Source organism: Eretmochelys imbricata, chromosome 15 (genome assembly GCF_965152235.1).
Source record: "Eretmochelys imbricata isolate rEreImb1 chromosome 15, rEreImb1.hap1, whole genome shotgun sequence".
NCBI lineage: Eukaryota > Metazoa > Chordata > Testudines > Cheloniidae > Eretmochelys > Eretmochelys imbricata.
In genome coordinates, this window is record NC_135586.1 from 22,443,361 (window position 1) to 22,463,758 (window position 20,398).

Consider the following 20,398-nt stretch of genomic DNA (forward strand, 5'->3'; position numbering starts at 1 on the left):
CTTTCTTTTCCATAATTCCTGTTGCTTCCCTCCTAACTTTATTTCTTCTGTTCTGTTCCCTTTATAGCAACGTTGGTGTAGTTAATGCAAATGTTTCTAGATTGCTCCACAAGGATACGTCTCTGAGTTAGATTGTTTTACTACTTAGTCTAAAAGTCTCTTTCTTGAAAATCACTTTAAGTAAGTACAGCATAACAAAACAAAATAGAGGAGAGAATCACCTATTTTATTTTGTTCACTATGTATTTAACAGATACAACTGCTTTAAAAATGTAGCAACACTAACAGTTGTATCTATGGATATTTACAATTCACATGAATCTCGGGTGATTCATTCCATAGGTATGTGTTGCAGGCAGTCTAGCTCTTAATAGAAGCATACTCTAAATAAAAGCAAATTTTTTTAACTGAATTGCTCTAGATATAATTTGAGCACTAACCTCCTGTCTCCCTTGGTCTCTGCATTTGAGTATTATGCTCCACACAGCTAATGAAATATCATCTGATATTTGAGTGAAACAAATCAGTCAGAGACAGCTGGTAAACTAAAGTTTTTTTTTTTTTTAAACTACTGACTCCCAGCAGTGCAGTCTGGTGGTGACCCCCTCTAGAAAGGCATGCAGTCTTGTTAGGCTTACTGTTTGATGAATATTTCAATCAGCAACTGCTGCCTGTTTTAAGACAATTTCAAACCAACTCTTTGCTTTGTAAGGTGGCCAGGTAAAGGAGACAGCCTGTTCTTCTCGAATGTGACAGGTATGTGGTGACAATGGTGGCTGCTCTTATACGAGGCCTTTTTTCTTTCTCTTCTCATTGACAATAAAGGTCATTGTTTTATTTTCTTGCCCCTTTGCATATTGAAAACCAAATTTTATTATTGTTTTATGCCATCCATGCTCTTAACAAACTCTAATCCATTATATAAGACACACCATTTACAATTGGTAACCTTAGAGCACCTTTAAGCTCACCAATCTTCCCCTTTTTGGTGCGCCTAAAGGAGAGAGAAATGGAATATCTCCCATCTAATCTTGACTAGGCCTAATCCTGCTTAGCTTGCAAGATGTAAGTTCTTAGCCCACAGTGTTATTACTGCAAACTGTTATTCCTGGCTTTGCTCACTAATTTCCTAAACACCAGCACGCGTGCCCTTCTCTCTACTTTTGACTGGTTTTCTAGTTTCAGATTCCTTCCTTGGTGGGTGCTTTTCCCCCGCAGAATAGTCACATTTTAAAACTAGGTGCTGGTGTAAGATTTAAGATTTCAGAAGGCAGTCCCAGATCCCTTTGCCTTCTTGCATGCCTACCTATTAGTCACTAAGGTGAAAGTTGTCCCTGTGCAGAAGGCCAGTGAAAGGCCTGAACAAAACAAAGCCACACTTAAGTCCATCAGACAGAGCTTAAGTAGGATTTGGTGCATTCAGCTCATGGTAGTCCTCAGTCTGGTGATATATTTCACCCCAGGACCTGCTCCTGGTCCCGTTTAAATCAATGGCACCACTCCCATGGATTTCAGTGCTGCTCTGTATCTTGGTTCCTTAGCACAACTGACACTGGAATGAAAATTTATACTTTCAGATGTGTGCATGTTGGTGCTGCTTGTAAACTATTCATCTTAAATAAGTCTATTTCTGACGAGGGGAAGGGGAATAACCCCAAACTATGAAGTTTTAAGAATATAGAGTGTTTAAAAGTATCACCTGAGAAGTCAACTGAAACATTCCACCTTCTATAGCAGATAGATAGGCACTAGAGCAGGTTTTTGTAGGGGATACTAAAAATATATTTAGTCCATTCAAAACCGTGACTGAGAATAATCAGAGTCTTGTTCTCTCTGAGCATTTTTGGAAAGCAGCTTGTGATTGACTATTTAATGAAGCAGAAAGTGGAGCCAGGTTTGTATTAGAGGAGAATAGCAAAATGAAATGAAATCTCATTGTGTACAAGGAGGGGGGAAAAAGTAACTTTCTAACTCCTGTTCTTCAGCTATCTTCATTTAAATGCAAATGACAGCTTCAGCCACATGGAAATAAAAAGCTTTTTTTTTTTTCCCCTCCCTGGGAAAACAATAATGAGGGCAAGTTTAAGTCATTTCATTTTCATAATAAAAGAACCATTTTAAAAATTCAGAGAACTCTGAGAGAGGCTGAATTTTATTTATTTATTTTTGTAATTTGTTTGTTTGTTTTTTTGTCTCTCTATTTTTGGCTTCGTGATCTTCTAAACTTGCATCACAAAGCTGAGTTAGGAGCTTGCTAGAGGCAGAATATTCCTACTTTTCCTCAGCTGACTGGTACTGTGTCCACACGTCATTCTTATGACCAGTTCCAGGGCCTGATCCAATTCCTGTCGAATTCGATGGACAGATGCCTATTGATTTCAGTGGGAGCTGACTCTTGCCCTAGGAAAGCACCTTTTTCTGGATTGGTGGAGCTGGCAGCCTGGCATGCATTGCTCATGGAAATGCCTCTTGGCATTTGCGCTTAAGCAGATTTTGCCAATCAGGGGCTGGCTCTGCTTACAGAGAAATCATTGACTTTAGCAACATTATAGGGGAAGTAATTATGAAAAGAGGGGCAGTATGGTTCTTGAACAATTGTTCCAGGCAAACACATGCTTTCTATCAATACCTAGCAGCCATCTCTGCTTTTACACCAACTGAGAATCCAGCCCAGGCCACGAAGTGTGGTTACTCCAAGGTCCCCGAATGCTGATGGAATAGATTGCAGAATTGTATTTCATGGTCACATCTTTATTTGTACAATCCACTTCCTGACACTGATGCCATGGACCTTTCTTTAGTGGATTTCTACACAGCAGCTCCTCGGAGGCAAAAAAAAAAAAAGGGGGGGGAGGGTTTCTCCTCATTTCTGTATATGAAGATCCTGAGTGTATGCCTTATTGTAATGTTAATACTTTGCACTTCCCTAATGTATTTCATCTGAAGATTTTAACCCATTGCACAAATATAATAATGAATTAAGCCTCAAAACACTCTTTCCAGCTATCATAGGGTGTGGGGGTGTGTGTCTCTGTGTTTGTGGGTGTTCACGCACGTGTATGTGGCTGTGGTGACATACATGTGGTAAATTGCTTTTATCATGGTCCCTGGAAAACCTTATCTGCCCATTCTCCCCTAGTCAATCTTGCCTGAAACTTACTCTGACATTCCAAACCCTGAGCAACTTCCAACTTTCCTTTATTCTTAAATCAATCCACCACAAAAATATTTCCCCTCCTCCAATATTGCACTGATCTGAGGTCCAGGATGGACAACATATAGTCGTGGACCAGCAAAACATTCAACCTTTTATCCTGTGACCCATCAAGGATAGAAACTGGAGCTTTATACCATTGGAAAGAGGACATTCCCAGCTTTGCGCTGCGGTACATAGTCTTTGCTTCAGGCCATGAACGGTCCCACTGTGTCAGAGACTAAAATCCTGGTATTTACGTGTATAGAATAACAATTTCAAGTCCTTTCTAGAAGTTTAAGATTTGGGTCACACTTTCCAGGTGATATTTATAAATAGCTTACAAGGAGTTATAAATGATTAACAGATGTTTTAATATAGGGTTAATCAATTATTAAAACAATGAGTCAATAGGTGGCTTATAATAATGGCTTATAACCATCATTAAAGCCACCTGTAACAAATACTACTTATGTCAATAACATGCTTAGAACATCCATTATTTATGTATTAACTCTTTATAAACCATTTATAAATTAGACTTTAATATAAAGTGTAAGTAAGATTTGTATAGTAAAAAGGACAGATTCTTTGAGCCAAATTCCCAGTGGCTTTAATGGAGCTCCATCATGGATAAATTTGGCTTTCTGTGCTCATCTTTGAAATCCACATTCAAGTGATCAGCTAGACTTTAACCACATGCGACTGGCTGTTTTTTGTGTCACTGTGGCTGAAGAACAAGCAATAAGCAGCCTTTCAACCATATAAAAGATCTAATAAAAATGAGTGAAAATGTTTAAACACTTGGCATAGAGCCCTTTCTGTGGATAGTCTTCATAAAAATTACAATATTGCTAATTATATTTATTTTAAATCATAGCTACAATTACATATAGCTTTATTTAGTCCCAGCATGAATGTGTTTTTAAGGATATAGTGTATTCATGTCAGAAGATCTTAATTACTTCAGGTAACATTGTTTATTGTCAGAAACCATGATGGGATGGTGGAGCCATGGCAGTCGGGCCTAGTGGTCATAGCCAGGGGGTCAGAGCCGGAATCAGGAGTCCAGAGTGTGGTTGAAGCAGGACTAGGAACAGGATGGGAGAAAGAGCAGGGCTGGAGCAGACCTAGGAACAGGGCTGGAGCAGGTTAAGGCTTGGGGAGTCTGTTGCCACCATCAGGCAGGAGAGAGTTCCAAGGCCTGAAGTGATGTTGAGCAGACTGAGCTGCTGTTCCTCCTGTGAGGCTTATATACCTGTCCTGGGACGCACCAGATCAGTTCCTGACTTGTGGACTGGCTGGAGCCCAGCACAGGAGTGACTCATCTTACTTTTTAGTTGTCTCATGCCCTCTGAAGTCCCTCCTAACCCAGCAAGAGGATGATAATGCTTAAAGATGGCTAAGATGGTCATCGTTGTATTGTATAGGTATATAATATATTGCCACCATTTTGCTTTTCGTTTTCTTCCATATTGTTACATTGTTAGACTTTAATTAGCACATTAAATACAATAGTTTCCCTTTATGAAGCCAACAGGGTTTTCTTTGCTGTGAAAATGAGTGGTTCAATTACCCTCCTACTAATGGATAAAACGTAATTAACATTGTCTTGAGGCTAATTTTCATTTATGCTGCCATTCCTCATAAGCCGAACATCATTCTCTGGAAAAAGTCAATATGTCACTTTTATTAGCCCAGTTTGCACTTTAACACTAAGAAAATTAATTCAAGATACATTAACGTAGTTAACTTCAAATACGATGAAATTATCTGATGACTGAACATCTCTCTAACATGTCCTTTATGAAGTCATGCAGGTTCGGGATGGGTGTGCTTAATAAATGAGATCATATTTACATCTGTGCAATTTATGCAAAGGACAGGGTGTGAAACAGCTGTACCAAGCAGCTGCTATTCACAGGATTGCCAAGGTTTAGAAATACAACATTTGGTTTTTGACTGAGTTTTCTCCCATCAAGTGCTATCTTCAGAGTTTATAACGGTGCAATTTTATCTAATTTTAGGTACCTGAAAAATATTGATAACGTATCCTTAATTTTTGCTGTGCAGTCACAGAAGAATCTGAAACAGAAATGGAAAAATTCATTTAGGACCCAATCCAAAGCCACTGAAATCGCTGGAAAGGCTCCCATTGACTACAGGGGGGCTTGAATCAGGCCATTGAGCCCTGATCCAGCCAGAAACAAAATACCTTAATCCAGGGGTGGCTAACCTGAGCCTGAGAAGAAGCCAGAATTTTCCAATGTACATTGCCAAAGAGCCAAAGTAATACGTCAGCAGCCCCTCATCAGCTTCCACCCCCTGCTCCCAGCGCCTCCAGCCCACCGGCTGCCCCACCGATCAGCACCTCTCACCCTGCACCTCCCCATCAGCTGTTTTGTGGCATGCAGGAGGCTCAGAGGGAGAGGGGGAGGAGCAAAGGCATGGCAGGCTCAGGGGAGGGGTCAGGAAGGGGTGGAGTGGGGGCAGGGCCTGTGGCAGAGCCAGGGGTTGAGCAGTGAGCAGCCCCCAGCACATTGGAAAGTTGGCACCTGTAGCTCCAGCCCCGGAGTCGGTGCCTGTACAAGGAGCTGCATATTAACTTCTGAAGAGCCGCATGTGGCTCTGGAGCCACGGGTTGGCCACCCCTGCCTTAATCACATGCTGGATCAGGGCCTTAAGGCAGCTTGTTCCATTTAGTATAATCTTCAGTGTCCAGGCCACCCTTACATAACTGAGGTGCCTGGGAATTTACCACTTCCACTGGGATTCTTCAGTCAAATAGACCGTCAGTGTTCATTGTTTCCTGGTGTTCAATCTAAATTTTCCCGTGCTCACTTTCATCCTAATGCACCTAGTTATTGCCCTTTGCAGACCCCTAAACAATTCCTCTTTTTCCTGGGTGAGAGATTGTATATTATTCGAGTCCATCACGGAAGAACGTAAAAGAAAAGTTTCCTGCTACGGAAGCTCCTTTGGTATAAACAAGAAATTTATGTACCTGTCGAATTGCTATTGCAAATTCTTGCCAGCAACCGTTCTGATTGCTGCTTTCATTGACAATGATTCAGCAGCGTCCCGGGCTAATTCTTGAACCCATTTCCCCTTACTGCAGAATGATGGCCAAACAGCGGACCTCCCTCCAACATGAATCAATTTGCCACTAAGAATGCATTCGCTCTATTCCCAAGGACAAAACAGGAAGTAACACAATAGAGCCCTCCTAAATCTCTCTCTGTTCCAGGAAAGGCTTCTTGCTAGTGGAATATTTATTTTCTTGGTGCAGTGGAAAGTAAATTCCAGATGGAACAAATTGCCACTGGAACATGTGCATGGAAATAAGTGGGGGGGGGGGTTGGGGGGAAGGAGTGTGAAATTTTCCTTTCTTCAAAGATAAATTGAATCTGTAGCACATGGGAACCTGACGTACGAATTAACATGGTGATGAGAAGACACTGTAGTGCAACTCCATTGGGAGTGCTTCCTAGCTGCAGCAAGAGTCTGTTTTCTGTCTGTGAGCCAATGCAAAGGTGAGACAGAGGTAGAGTAGAGAATAACCAGCATGGGTGGGGGAAGACTTCATTCAGACCAACTTAAAGGGCCTAGTTCACTCTACGTGGTGCAAAAAGTGGCACCTCCCCATGTCAGCGATGTCTGCCGTGCTATGAGCAGAATTCACACCCACAAGACGTCAGGCAATGCTTCCAGAGCCACCACCTTTCCGCAGTTTTATTAGGGGAGAGCAGCTTTAGTTTCCACCAGGGACTCAAAAGAAACCTCAACAGGGGAAACTGTGCCCCCAATTATCACAAGCCCTGGCTGCGCTGGCCACTAAATCCTCCTCAGGCAGTGCCCCCAAGTACGTTGAGGGTGCTGCTGGCTTGCCGGTGGAGAAGAGGTTGTGGCCAGCTCCTGACATGCTTTTGGCTGCCTGTGCTCCTGGTGCAACTGGCAGAAATCATGGCCAAACCTAGTTCAATGTCCAGAGATAAGTTAAAACTAGAGCTGGGCGAATCAGTGGTTTTTTTTTAGTTCGTTGGCAGTTCCGAAAAATTGGGGAAAAAATGTGTATGACCTGAACTGAATCTGAACGTTCAAAAAAATGGCGACTCAAAGTCTGTTTTGTGTCAAACCACGTTTCATTTGACCCCAAATATTTTATTTCCAGGCATTTTTAAAGGGCTAGATTCACAAAACATCAGGAAGAGGATAAGGGGGTGCAAGATTTCACTTTTAGGCCAGTGGTGGGAGCACTCACCTGGGATCTGGTCCCTGCAGAACGATGTTCTGAAGTTGTGCATAATGCAGCAGAGAAAACACCCAGAGCAGTTTCATTGTATGAAAGTAGTATCTCGTAAGACTACAAAGGGAAGCGCGATCTTGTGCACCTCTTGTACATCTCTCATAGCCAAGTTTTCAGCTGTGACCTCCAAAATTTGCATCTGCACTTAATTGTACGTGCCTGGGAATAGTAAAAGAGTAGATAACAGGGTGGATGTAATTTGGATGAGAGAGCCATGCAGTTCCACTTGTGAGTTCAGCTTTGGCAAAAAGGTGCAATATCCATTAGAAATGTGGCACAGAATAGCGACTCGGGCACTTTCAGTAAAGCACTAAACACTGGCTTAACTTCAAGCACATTGACTTCAATGGGACAGTTCATGCGCTCAAAGCTAAGCATGTGCTTTGTTGAATGGGGGCTTAAAGGGGCAAAATCTGAAAAGAAAAGCAGGGAAGGCAAGTAATTGTTGAGGATAGTGTACAGTTCATACAAAAACACCAAGACTCTTGCCTGTACCTCGCTCCCTGCACAAACACACTTGGTCATAAAAGAAACAAATCTGCTCATTATGTATTTAAACATCCCAGTCAAAAGGTTGCAAGAGGTTTGGCTGATGATGTAAACATGAACAGACTTTTTTGCTCTGTAGTTCACAGCCTGGCCCTGCAGAGGTTGTGTAAAAACCATTTCAAAAGACACATTTGCTGCTCAAGACCTGATCTTAGCAGGAATGCTTTGCCCACCTGACCACTCTTGCTCTCGTTAGATCAACACATCTCTGTGTAGATATAAAGGACTCTCAGCATTTCCATTTAATAAACCTTAGTGTTTAATAGATTGGCCTCTTTTGGGAATTGCGTCACTCAGAGGTCATCGATGCACTGTGGAAATTAGTATATATAGATATATGTTACAACATATTTAAAGAACAACATGATTTAAGTCTGATCAACTAGTTTTGATTGAGATGTTGGACCAGGGTCTCAAATGCTTCTTGTCTAAGCCATAACTATTGAAAACTAAAATCCTTTTCAGTAATTGGGAGACATCATTCATTGAAACAGCCTCGATGTAAGAGTGGTGTGCACACTGCATGGTAACAAAAACAATTTGACTGCATCCGGGGACTGTAACAGCCTCAGACTAATAAAGGAACTATGTATTTACAATCCTACTCCTGCAGCTTTCTCTTCTTGTACCCATCTATTTCTGTCTGTCTTTCGTATTGTTTGTTGAGATTATTTATTCAAGGATCTGTTTTGCTTCCCTTTGGTATGTGACAGAAACTATGTCCTTGCTTCTCATATGGAACGCCTCATCTGGACCCCTCAGATGGAACCTATCAAAGAGCGCCTATGATTTCAACGCTTGTAAGGATGGTGGAATCTGGCCCTCAATAAAGTACACAATTAATGTGACATCTGGACACCTGGCACACACAAACATTAGCCAGATCTGTTCACAGAGGGCAGCAGTAATTGACATCTCTCTATCCAACTCTCTCCAACTAAGTGTGTGGGAGGAAAAAACCTTCCTGACATTTAGCCCATGGCTAGGCAAATGCTTGACTAAAATTATAAGCTTTGCATGGTATCATGTAGGGGTAATATATCAGCTTTTATGTGTGTATCCAAGTGAATGATGTGTCCCTGTAATGCCTCACCTAAGATAAGGAGCCTACTACTACCAACAGGTAAAGGAGCTGTCTTTTAGCTTGAGTGGCAGAGGTCTATGTTTCTGGTGCTGAAGGACTAGTGTTCTCTGTGTATTATATAATAATTTTGTCCTGTTCTGCAGTCAAATGGGGCCAGAGCCTCAGCTAGTATAAATCAGGACAGCCCGGTGGAGCTGCTCCAGTATACACGAGCTGGGATCTGGTCCATATTTTGTTACAAAGATCAGCTTCTGAATTTTCCTAAGCCATGTAGTTTAGTTTGGCTTTATGGAACATCGCGGTTCATTGGGCTGTTTTGTAATTGTATTTACAGGCAATATATGTGGGGCAGTGGCTGATATTTGTTTTAAACAACCTCCAAGATTCAAAAAGAAAATGAAGATCTGTATTTAGTTATCTCTGGTACTTGCAGGAAGAAAAAGGAAACTTTGGAAACTGTTCAAAGAGCACAGAGCCAGGAATGGAATCCAGGCACCCTAATATTTGCCCCTCATCCCCGGTTCTAACCGCTACTCCATGGAATGGCAGTCCAACTTTGTCTTCCTCATGCCTCAGCATTTAAATCCTATCCTTAACCTTATTTTAGCAACTGGGTTGTAAATTAATTGTTTTGGGTTCGGAGTAAAAGGGGTCATGGAGGTACTTGTGAATTCCATCCATCCTAACATGCTTTCCAAGCTGGTAAAGCCCTCCGTATCCTGTGATCAGAGAATTAGAGAAAGCAGCACTCAAGATGAGGCCATTCCCTCTGCTTTAATGCCATAATCATTTATTATGCTCAGTGTGTGTGTGTTTCATAATAATAATGAATTTGAAAGAAAGCACTTGTGCAACCTAAGCCTAGTTTAAGGCGAGCTTTGCACTCCAGAATGCTTCCAAATGCCAACCGGATTCTCTCGCAAGCGCTTTAAAACTCTTACATCCTCACAATGGGATTTTGTGCAGCGAAATCTCTCCCTTCCCTCTCTCTGCTCCCTCTGCCCAAGTGACAACCCTTCCCCGAGGCAGCTGAGAGATGGATATTTTTATGACTTGAAGATTTGCCCCTTGACCTCCCTGGAAACATTAGGTCCTACCCAGAAATCCCAGGCTACCCAGCAGCCTTCAGTCTGATTTCCCTTGGGAAGCCCAAATGGAGAGTTGCGGGTTTTTTCTTTAATAGGTTGTGTCTGCTGAAGGTTTTAACAATGCTCTGTCTGCTCAGCAGTGCCTGCGCTGCTACCAGATGGACAGTCCCAGCACCTCAGGTGGCCGGAGTCTTTCACAATACAGATTGTATCTGCCCAGAAGCAGGGACGTAGATGGGGAGCCACTTCATATCCCAGCAGGGATGTTCCTTTTTCATTTTGATTCCTCCTTTGCAGTGCAAGCTGGAGCTGTTGGTGGCTCAGAATACCCTGATATTGCCTTCCAGGGTTCCAGGTGGAAAGAAGAGAATTACCCTCAAGGCCTAATCTCCAGCCAGAAATCTTCATCTGACTGTCTTGCTCCACTCATGCAGTCACAGCACTGAATCTCAGGCAGAGTACAGCAGAAGTTTTGGAGACCAGAAGGAGGCATTACTCTAGGCCTTAGGCACAGTTTCGATGCTGCTATCAGGAAGAGTTGATTGTATGCAGGACTGGGGGGAGGTACACACTGTTCTATTCAAGGAGCTACGGTCCTGGCTGGATAACTCCCTCTTCCCCTGCTCAGACTCACATAGTGGGCCAAATTTTGCCCTCAGTGACGCCCATGTGTCACCCACTGGTGAGCTGTGCGACAGGTCCCCCTCTGTGCCTGATCCGCAGAGGATACGAGTCTGTTACAGGCACACTCGGAAGCCTGACGTTTTAGCTCCAGTTGTGCTAGCTCAAGCAGTTTAGCTCTGGTGGTCCCCAGTGCATTGGCTGAGATGGTGGCAATCGCGCATACACCCCTGCCCTGAAGTCAGTGCGCTATAGGCAAGAGGCCTAAAACAGAGGTTTGGCCATTGGGATGGCCCGGAAGTTGTTGCTCATTTGCAGATGGAGAAAGGTGAGGGACATGATTCCTGAATGCATGTGCCTGTTTGATCAGTTTGTTTAGCCCTAATGCAGTGGTCCTTACAGGCAGGACGCTCACTGGCTTGATAGGAGGTTTGCCTCAGAAAGGACTGCAGGATCAGGGCCATAGTGTGCAAAGCACTTTGGGATAGAAAGACACTATATAAATGGAAATTATGCTGCTCCTGGCTTCCATTTAACTCCCAGTGGCTTCAACAGGAGGAGAGCCCTGCATTAAGAGAGGACAGAAGGAAGGGAGAGTATCCCTTTGTCAAATATTTCAGTCCTGCTGCTGAGGGAATATGTCATCATGAAGCTATTGTGACAATTAGCAAGCCCTCTGCCTCTCCCATATCAAGTCTCATTCCGCAGAATGGTAATAGATTATATTTTGTATAATGAGGCATGATCTATCCAGAGCATTTAGCATAATATAAGAACAATAAATCATTTTGGACCTGTCAGTGGAATACTCAGGTGCTTTACAGTACGCAAATAAATAGTGTGTCATTATATTTGGGAGTTTGGGGGAAACTGGGAGGCAGGAATTGTGCCATTGTGTTTCCAGACAATAAGCGGTTGATAATTATTTAAAATCATTGGTGTCAATGGGTTGTAATTCATTTGTACCTCCCTTTTGTCTGGCTCTGGAGAAGACTTGAAAAATAGCCGTGCTTGTAAGCATTGCTGTGTGCCGGGCACTGATAAATGTATCAAACTCCAGCCTGACTTTATCTAGGAAACAGATTTTGATAGCTTGTAAGGATTTAGGTCAGTGGATAATTCAGTGCAAACTGCAAATCTTAATGCTATTGACAAAAGACAGAATACAAATAGGCAGCACATTCTGTAAATCCCAGGCCTGTAAGTAGCTCTTTTTACAGATTTATAGTAAATGTCCTTGAAAGCTATCTAAAAAAAAAATTAACATACCAGGTTTAGATTGAACAAGTCGGCTTTAGTGATGCATTGTGTCCGTGTTTGCCCCGTAAGGACTGTAGTAAAATGACTGTTCTGTAATGGACTGTGAGCCTGGGTAGGATACTGAACTTCTGGGTCTGACTCTGAGCTCATTTTCCCCCTGGGAGAAATCAGGAGTGATTCCACTGAAATCAGTGGAGCCACACTGCGGTAAAACTAGCACAAGGGAGACCAGAATTAGATCCTGGCTTTGGTTTGGTTTTTAATGTGCAAATGAATTTAGTTTGGGAGAGAACCAGTGGCCTGGGTGTAGTTTGGCTGAGAGGAGGGGAGATACGGGTGAAAGTCCATATTGGGCATCTTATCTTTAGAATAAGACTCCCCTAGATGGGAGATCCCATAAGAAGGGCTTTCGCTGGTTTACGAGCTAACACGCAGAGCAACAGCTGTGCTAGAGACCTAGGGAGCTAAACATAACATCAAACATCCTCCACTATTGTGATGACAGACAGTTATGTCTGTGTTTTTCTTCCTGACAGTATCAAACAAGACCAGCAAAGCATAAAGTAGCTGCTTCTTCCCTTCTGTCTCTTGTTCAAATGTTATTTTAAAACTACTGCTTGGGGGCAAATGTACTGGTTCAGGCCGTTCTTTATGGCATTGTTTTTTAATGTCTCGTTCTTTTTAACTTTAATGACCATACCTTTAAAGCTCTTGTCAGAAGAGCAGCAAAGGTTTATCCTATCAGTGGAACACCTGAACGGTGCATCAAGTCACTGAATCCTGCTCACCAGTTTTCAAGTGCTTAACAGAACTGTGTGCATTGAGACACAATTGCAATTATCTGCGGTGTATTAACAGTCACACTAATATTTTGACACATGGCAAAGTTTGGGGGAATGTAAGTACCGGCACTCAGACTTTTGTGGCTTTTTTGCTTAATGGAATGATGTAGGTTCCCTGCTTGTTCTGTGATATTGTGGGGGGAAAGTGTCTTGACTTGAGATGTAGATCAGAACTATTCACTTGACAAAAAAATCAGAATAAAGCTATTTGGAATGCACTGTTCATATTGTCGGTAATAGTTGTGCTCCAGGTGATCAAATGCAGAATTGATGAGTATGCAATTATAACTTATTATATCACTGTGATCAAGAACTGGAAACCGCTGGAGTTTGAATAGGCAGGACCAAGGAGAGGGGTTCATAGAGCAATGTCATGTGGCATCAAGCTTTTAAGTATTTACAGTGAGAATGTTTACCCTTGCCCTCTTCATTATATTGTCATTTCATCTTTTGAGATTATTTTATTCTTTGTCAGTTATCGTTAACTCAGAGCTTGAAGGTAGAGTTCAGCGGTCTCCATCTAGTCAGGTGTAACTATGGTAACGAGAAAAGAATCAGGATTTGAGATCTTGCACCAAACCTCTTGCAGTGGGTTAATAATACAGTAATGTTGTGTTTGACAACACTTAACTTCCTGACACAATCACACATGCTAAATCATTACAGAAAGCAAAAGTGAGGGACGAATGAGAGGAGCAGGTGACCTTACCTTCCTGCAGCACATTGACACCCATGAAACTGAGACCTGCTGGAAAGGAAATCAAGGACAGTCCCACCTATGCCTGCAGTAAAGATGAAGGATTAACTCCTGATATCTCTATTCTGTCCTGAAAATCAAAGGTAGAAAAGTAGAGAGTTGTCTAGGCCAATGGTTCTCCACCTGTTCCATACTGAAATCCCCCTTTCATCTAGCTAAGACCCCTCTTCCATTTAGCAATATGGGAAGGGCAGGTGGTCACCATGGACATCTGTTCATGGTCCTCCATGTTGGGACCTCCTGGTCTAGTGGTAAGTATATGGGACTGGAAATCAGGACTCCTGCGTGCGCTTCCTCCCGCTGTCAATTTCTTCCTGTATAATCTTGGGCAAATCACCGAATGTCTTTGTGTCTCATTTTCCTCATCTGTAAAATGAAAACAGTATTAGTTACTGACCACACAGGGGGTGTGAGATGGATTGCTTGAGATCCTTGGGGAAAGGTGCTACAGATGTGCAGATGTTGTTTTGTGGGCTAGTCACATAACACATTCTTAGACCCTGTTTGTTTATATAGCAGTGAATGCTTCCTGCCTTCAAGTATGACATGACTTTGTCACACACCTTGTAGGCTTATCTTCCTTCCTTTCCCAACATGGATTTCAGAATCATGGCTTCCTGTCTTAACTGTGAATCATGAAGGTTTAATCCACCCCTGTCCTGTGAGTCGCCAAGCTCCCCGTGAAACACTCCTCCCATGATTCTGGCCCAAGAGTTACAAATGAATTGTGACATCTGACCTCTGGCATGGCTCAGCTACCACTGGAATTGTCGTTTTGGCACAGTGCAATGTGTTGAAATGCTTTGGGAGCTCCCTTCTACTTCACTACAATAAGCGTTTCACTGTATCAGAATTCACCATCAGCAAGTTCCAGGGAAGTTCATTTTCAATACAAACATACCTTCCCTCTGAGTGGATCTCGGAGCATGTTGACTGTACTTTAGCTGTACTGTAACTCAGATCTGATATAAGGTCCTGTCGGTATGTTGCCAGCACTGCAAGACTGTGAATACTTTGTCCTGCTAACTTAATTAAAGAAGGTTACATCAGCTCATCGTAAATCAGCTCCTGACATTGACTGCTGCTTTCACTTTGGTCTGGGGAGGGTATCTTTGACAGCATCATAGCATGACAGGCAATGGATCTAAAGAAAAAGCAATCAGTCATTACGAACCAGAAATGTGTCCATTCACGTGGGTGGTATTTACACAACCACCCACACTTGGAAAAGTACCTGGGGCACAGAGAGAACCAACTGATAATGTGCATACTGAGTAAATCATATTTAAAGTGTTGCTCCTTTGATTGCAATTTCTGATGCTGTTGATGAAGTGGCCTGTTTGTTTTGTTTTCGTCATTGGCTGCAAGTGGTCTGAAAATTGCTGTACTGCTCAGGAGTGAGGACAGGGAGAAAACAGCGTTTGATAGTAAGCTTTTGAAAGAATATGTGCACCCAAAGCATCTCATCAACAGTTCCAAAGAACAAGGGACTGATCAGAACCCAACATGATCATTGGTTGATTTGTGCACAAATCTGAGTACAGATAATTTTGTCTAAAATATGCCTATTAAATGCAAATGCCAAAGATTGTTTCCATATTTTTATTAAGTGTAGCACAGGTTTTTCATAGGCTGTGTCTTACTGTATTTTGAAGCAAGGATGTAAAAATACGGTGTTACACAGGTCAAGCTGTATTGCTGTTTGCTTCTGTTGTTCACACATACATGGAAGGATCTGAGGGCCCAGTTAGGACAGAAGTAAAGCTCTAGACACCTGGAACGTCCCCAAGTTGCCGAAAGCAAGAAACCTTCTGACCTTTGATAAAAAGCTGAACAAAGGAGCTAGCTGTCCCTGATCTGAAACCAGCGAATCTCTTGTGAAACTTACTAGAACTACCTCAGCTCTAGTGGAAGAGTAGCCTTAAGCTATACAGCCTTTCTGAATTACTCCCATGGCTTTACTTGTCTGTGTACATTGCTGAAGAGCCCACAGATGATTTTAGCTTTGCCTAGAGCTGAACACCTCCTGCCCCATCCATTTCTAGTTTTCACACCTATCTATCGTAGTATTTATATAACCTTCATCATTGTAGAATCTCCGCAGCTCACAGTTATTCATGGAGCCTCACAAATACCCTTGCGAGGCAGGGAAGTATTATCCCCATTTTACAGGTGGCGGAATGAGACACTGGGTAGATTAAGACCCAGATTTTTAAAGGTATTTAGGCATGGTATTTAGGCATTGCAACGCTTAAGTGACTTAGGAGCCTACAGCTCATTTTCAAACATAGGCACATTTGAAAATGAGACTTAGGTGTTGCAATGCCTAAATATCTTTAAAATCTGACCTTAAGTGACTTGCTCAAGGACATCTGTACCTGAGCCAGGAATTGAATCCAGTTTTCCTGAGACATAGTCCAGTGCACTAGACCACCCTTCCTCCCCTACTATATCCTATAGTAGTTGTCCTGCCCCACCTTAAACCTATCCTGACATTTACCAGCTTGAGATATGTCACGTGTCTCTCATCTGAGAAATATACTGGAAAACCTTAATAGTGTGTATCAATTAAAAAAAATTCAGCTTTAACAAAATCTAAATGTGTAGCATCAGCAGATTCCCAATTCCTTCACATCTCGTCATCAATAACTTCCATTGCAGGACAATAATAAGCTATTTTAAAAGCTTTTGAAAAACCTTCCAGACCAAGCAGAGCCTGGTATAATGAGCCAGACTGCATTACCCACTGGGTGGCTTTGCTTCTTCCAGCCAACTTTTACAAACAGATAAAATTGATTTTAAGAGTGCCGAATACAACACCCCATTAAAACCCACCTTTATAAAAATGTATGAATTTTAAGCACTGAAAAGCCACATTATTTGGTTGCAATTAGGTTGATCAACAATTTTCATAAAGCCTAGGCTGCCTTTCAGTATTAGATTGGTGCTGACACATTGGGAATTGAAACAAATGATTATATATGGTAAGAACTGAAACCCCTAAAGAGCAGAGTGGTAGATTCTGCAGGAAATCAGAACTGCACTTAGCTTCTGGCTGAGAGAGATATCAGAGTGTCTCAGAAAACCTACAGTGGACTGGAGGAAACTGATACAGGTGTCTCACGTGAAGCTACCCCTGGTTGTCCAGTAATAGTACAACAAGCTTCCATGTGGTGGATCAGAGTTCAAGACTTAGTTCTGTTCCTCGCTTCTGAGCCTGAAGGAACTGGGAGCACAGTAGAGGAAGCGTGGTTGGCTCCAAGTTTCAGGGAGGTGTTCGTGTCACTCTACAGCAATGGCCTCTGGCTGCTTCATGAATGGCAGTGATGGGTGTGGCACCCAGCCCCACTCAGCTGCCATTCCATGAGGATGATAATGAATAATGTATGGAAGACTCAAATGTGTGCATGTAGAGGAGCTTATAAAATGTAAAACTCCCACTCTTTGTCACAATTTAATACGTTATGAAGCAAGGATTGCACTTTGCATTACGTAGCACCTTTCAGCCACGATTCTCACTGTGCTTTTCATACAATACTTTTAAGCCTCACATCACCTCAGGGAGGTTTTATAATCTCACTATGCAGATGGGTAGGCTCAGGCACAAGGAGGTTAAAGCAAAGCGAACATATTCAAACATTTGTGTTTGAAGATTGACACTTAGATCCCTATTCAGGCTCCTAACTGTGACGGTCCTGATATTCTAAAGTGCTGAGCCCCTAAAACTTCCAGTGTGTTCACCTCACTTGCATTGAACTGTAATGGAATGTGTGGGTGCTCATCAGGTCTGTGTCAAGATACATAAATATGGATTTAGATGCCTAACATTAGGCACCAAAGTTTGAAAATGTTGGCCTACGTGATTTGCCCAAGATCTCACTGCAAGTCAGTACCACAACAAAGCCTAGCACAAATGGCATACCATCTTGTATTCCCCTGCTCTAACTACTAGACTGTTACCAAAACATTAGGCTGTGCTCTCTCTCTCTATTGCTAAATGGTTTTATTTACTATTATTTATAGATATTGACATGCTTATGTTAAATTTCAACATGCATTTGTAGAAGGACAAGAAGATGAGTCCATATACACATTATACACCTACTGCTCATTATTCATGTAATTCATTATCTCCACAGCACCCCAAAGCATCCTAGAGATACTTCTAGAAAAGAGATGAAAGACTTAATCCTTGTCCCAAGGAGCTCTCAAGCTGAAATCCTCATCCTTCAAATACCTATGTGCTTAATTTTAAGCATATAAGTGATCCCACTGAGGTAATTGAAAATGGGGTGTCTAATTACAGACATGACCAGCAAAGGGGTATCAGAAGAATAGGAAGAGTTAGGGTAGACAGGGAACAGTGTCAGTAAGAGTATGGGGTTTCTCAGCAAATGCTACTGCTCAGTATGCTGAAGCAAAGAATTTTAAAAATTAGATGATTATTTAGAGTAAGTAAGCACTATCCTCTCTATAATCTCACAGTTTTGGAAGGTTTGCCAGTCAGGTATTGTGATCTAAACATTAGTTGAATGTTAACTGAATGTCAAAGCAGAGAGTTGATTGTTTGTACAAAGGCAACAATAAGTTAGAATGAGAAACTTTGAACAGTTAATTAAAAATCAAAAGACAGAATAATAATAGAAGTAATTATCTGGGGGGTATTAGGTCAGTTGTAAGCCCAAGACCATAAAAGAATTAATCAAGAATAATTTAATATTTCATATTGAGGTTTTATATTTTTTCACTAATGCCAGAATCCATTCCATTAACCAATATAATTGTCTGAGGTAAATCAGCCTTTAAAAGGATTTCCCAGAAAATCAGACAAAAGGTGACCAAATCTGTGAAGGAGAGTTTTAAACATCATATCAGTTTTAAGACATGATTAGAGTAAAAACATAATTGTTTCTAGCAAGATCAGTTAAAAGTTGTATCAGTTATCACAGCCCACCCTAACATAATGTGTGTGTGCGAGTGAAGCACCATCAGAAGAGGAAGATGCATGCTAAATATTAAATAGGGATCGTCAAGCACAGCAGTCAAGAAGTGTGTGCCTGATGCTTCATGATATACAAAGACACGTTGATGTCAGATTTTCTGGATTTCTATGATTGATGGCTAATTATTGGTAGTATTGTTAGCCCCAAGGTGGGGCCAGGGCTCTGTTGTGTTAGGCACAGTGTAAGCACACAGTAAAAGATACCCCTTGCTTCCAAGAGCTTAGGAACTAAATAGACAAGAGAGACAAAGGAAATAGTACTATTCCCATTTTGCAACTGGGGAACTGAGGTAGGGGGTGATTTTTTCAAAGGCACACAATGGAATTAGAGATAAAGAAAGTTGTGAATAAAGGGATGATGGGGGGGAGGGCTTGGGGGGAGTGATTACAATGTTATCACCAGTAAGTGATAACTTCCTAGTCCTTTAGAGCCTGATCCAAATGCACTGAAAGTCAGTCAGGGCCTTTCCAGCGACTTCAGTGGGCTTTGCGATAAAGCCCTCACTGAGCAGAGCTGTTGCTTTTTTAAGGAAGGATGATAGTTTTACACAGCAATTGGCTGCAGGGATTCCAAGTTGTAACTGAATATGTTTTGGGGTTTATTTGTTGGGTTTTTTTATCCTATAAATAAACTTGTCACACATCCCCACCACAACCATTTACCAAGTTGCCTGCTGTCTGAGGAAGTATAAATGAAAGTAGACGCAATGTGGCGAAGGGGGAGGGTTTCAGAGTCCAGGTTCCAGCCTGAGCAGGAATGTCTACATTGCTCTTTTTAACCCGATAACACCAGCCCTGCAAGCCTGAGTCAGTTGACCAGGGCTGTGAGATTCACTTTTTTGTGGTGTAGACATACCTTGTATGACTCGTATGCTCTTTTAAATCTAGCCAGTGTTCCCTGCAGCACTGCCCTGCTAGGGGAAATGGATCTCTCCACACTGTGCCCTGACACGCTTCCCCTGGGACAGATGGCTGCCTCCTGTGTCCCCTTCCTAGTGCTCTTGTCATCTGATGGAAAGCCATGAGTAGCGTTTCTGCTGAATTCAGAGGGTGTTAGATCAGACCCTTCCACAGGGTCAGCCAGGATGTGTCCATAAGTGTCCAAGGGGCTGAGAACTACTAACCGTTTAGTAACAACTGTATAAAAGAGATTCCTCTCTCCTGTACAGTTAATACTCCAGAGCAGTATCATTCCATAGCATGCTGGTAATACAGGAAGTGAATAATATAGTACTCAACCCAAATCCCAGTTGGTTATTATTGATCGCAATTAATACAATCCTAGAGTAACTGCCTAATGGAACCTAGGCAAATAAATCAATCACCTTGATATACATGGCTTCTGTCGTTCCTTGACTCTGCAGTTTGTGCGTTTGGAGAAGACCAGCCAGAAATACAGTAAAGACCTCACTTTAGCAAAGAAGGAGGGGGAAGCTACTAATCTTGCACTGCCCTCAGGTAAAACGTTGTATGCAATTCTCCCTATACATCAGATTATGGAAATATGTCAAATGTTCTGGATACAAAGTAAGTAATTCGATGTGAAACTCAGATTTATTTTCTTGAGCACATTGAGTTGACATTAACATAAGTTCTGTGCAATCATTTTGGAAGGATTAGACATTAAACAATTGTCGCAGAACATACAATATAGTCTTAAAGGCATTGAATCTGTAGTATGCATGTTCCCCAGGAT

At 42.0% G+C, this 20,398-nt stretch overlaps 1 protein-coding gene across 1 annotated transcript in view; it reads left to right on the plus strand.

Annotated features, from left to right (window-relative positions):
- Positions 1-20,398, plus strand: part of LOC144275825 (transmembrane protein 132D-like) — a 314,361-nt gene that overhangs the window by 215,714 nt on the left and 78,249 nt on the right. The gene's annotated exons all lie outside the window — the stretch shown is intronic.